Genomic DNA, 2508 nt, shown 5'->3' on the forward strand with positions numbered 1-2508 from the left:
CCGACCCGGACCCCCCCCCCCCCCTTTCCTCCCTTCACCGATCGTGCTGTTCCCAAAGCGTTTTCACCGATAATTCTTTCGCTTCCCCTCTAAATGCCCAAAGCTCTTTCCCCAAAACCTCTTCCCAAACTCCCCCTTCTGCTTCCCCCACCCCAGTCCATGCCCACCCCAAACAGCGAAAAACAGGAGGGGGGGGAAAGGTCCCAAACCGTGGGGCTGAGCAATAGGAACATCCAACACAGAGAGGGGAGGACTTCTGCTTTTTCTATGGACCCTCAGAGCTGCTCTGGGACCCCCAGAGAGAGACAGAAATGGGCCCTCAATACAACCTAATGAGATCCTTTTCCCTCCAGTGGGAATTGAAGAAAAACAAACAAACAAACAAACAAACTTGGGGAAAAAGCTGCGGGATTCTTTACATTCTTGCTATTTATTATTCTGATTTTCTTATTTATTATTATTATTATTATTATTTTCGTAGTTCTCCTACCTGGAAATAAGGGGATATAACGCCCTTCCCAAAGCTGGCAGCAGGTTTCTGGGGCACAACTTCTGCCTTTCCCCACCTCTACCATAATCTGCATAACTTTAGCAGTAGGCCAAAGCCCGTGGAACAGCAGAACAGATGGAAAAGACCACTGGGGAATGAGTGCTGATGGGGAGGAGAGGGCAGTGGGTAGAGGAATGTGGCTTTGAGATGCAGCTGAGGCCGACAGCAAGCGGCAGCCTTGCGGTTTGGTGCTCCTAATTGCTACACCCTGCACCCAGCACTGGGGTTCAACCCTCGAAGTCACTGCACCCTATTCCCAACGTTGGGGTTGAGGCCTCCAAATCACTGCATCCCATTTCCACCGTTGGGATTAGGCCTCGCAAACCGCTGCGCCTCACCCCCACCGTTGGGGTTGAGGCACCCGATCACTACGCCCCATTCCCAGCACTGGGATTCAGCCCTTGAAATCGCAGCACCCTTCTCCCACCGTTAGAGTTCAGCCCTCAAAATCACTGCACCCTACTCCTACCTTTGGGGTTAAGCCCTCCCAGTCATTGCATATCACTCCCAGCATTGGGATTTGGCCCTCAAAATCACTGCACCCCGTTCCCAGCACTGGGATTTGGCCCTCCCAATCAATGCCCCCCACTCTCACCATTGGGATTAGGCCTTCCCTGTCACTGCACCCCACTCCCAGTATTGGGATTAAGCCCTCAAAATCAATGCACCCTGCTCTCCCCATTGGGATTAGGCCCTCTCAATCACCGCACCCAACTCTCCCCACTGGGGGTTCAGCTCTCCAAATCATCGCACCCCACTCCCAGTGCCCTCCTTCCAAAAATGCCCCTCACCTCCCCCCTTCCCTCTGTGCAAAACGAAACCCTGAAGCCCAAATTTTGTAACGTGGTGCGCTTTCCCTTCTTCTCCCCTTCCCTAAGAAAAAGCACAAATGCACACACGACAGAAAAACCCAAACAAACCCCAAACTTGTGCAGCTCAAGAAGCAACCTGCCCCCAGGCCCAACCCTGTAGCCCTACAGAGGCGAATTTTCCTCCCCAACCTTTGGGGTTTTGCCTCCAGCAGCCCTAACTGCTGTGCCACTCAGACAGGGGGAGAATTTCATCCCCAAAGTCACTTTTATTCCTCTGAAATCGCCTTTTATTCCCTCTCTATGGAGCACGTTCTCACATCCCATCCCTTTTTCTAACACAACCACCGTTCCTGCCCATATTACAGCACAGGGTGAGACACGGACGGAATATTCTGCCTATATTTCACCCACCCAAAAGGGAACTGGGAGGAACAGTGGACGCACACACACACACACACACACCAATGACAGTTTTGATTGCCACGTCCCGTTCAGAACGATCCCATTTGTTACACCGTGCGTGGAGCAGCGATCCCATTGTTACGCCACGACCCCGTTGGTGCGTGCTTAAAAATAATCAAATTCACCCAAAGAACCCAAATCTTCCCCCAGATCAGCTTCGTTTTTCAAGCCGTGTGAATGCAGATGCAGATTTCTTGTTGCTGACAGATCTGTTCTCGCTACATCTCGCGGGCTGCGCTCCTCTGATTGAGAGCTCCGAGCGCTTTTCCAGCTCGTTTTGTCACCCCGATGCTATGGACCACCGCATCCCAATGGCTGAGCCACCACCTGGACGGCCGTATGGAAACCACCCACCTCCCAGAAATCACACCTGCGTTTCGTTTCGGTAAGGTAAACCAAAGCAGAGGGTGAGGGTGAGGGGTTGGTTTTTATTTTTGCCCACTTACCTTTGCACCTGGAAGCCTGGCCCGATTCAGGGTGCTGCCCGCCGCCCCGTCCCGCTGCGCTCCCCGCAAATGGGGGAACCCGCAGTGCTTTATAGCAAAGGGAGCTGGGGGTGGTCCCCGCCCACAGGGTGCTGCCTGACATCGGTATTCAGAAGCACCGAAGGGAGGATGACAACGGAGAGCTTCCCCTGTGCCCCCCGAGCGCCCGCCGGGACCCCTCGGCTCCGCGCCTCCCTTC

This window comes from Centrocercus urophasianus, unplaced genomic scaffold (genome assembly GCF_019232065.1).
Source record: "Centrocercus urophasianus isolate 14NV4802_14NV808 unplaced genomic scaffold, USGS_Curo_1.0 seq_13, whole genome shotgun sequence".
Lineage (NCBI taxonomy): Eukaryota > Metazoa > Chordata > Aves > Galliformes > Phasianidae > Centrocercus > Centrocercus urophasianus.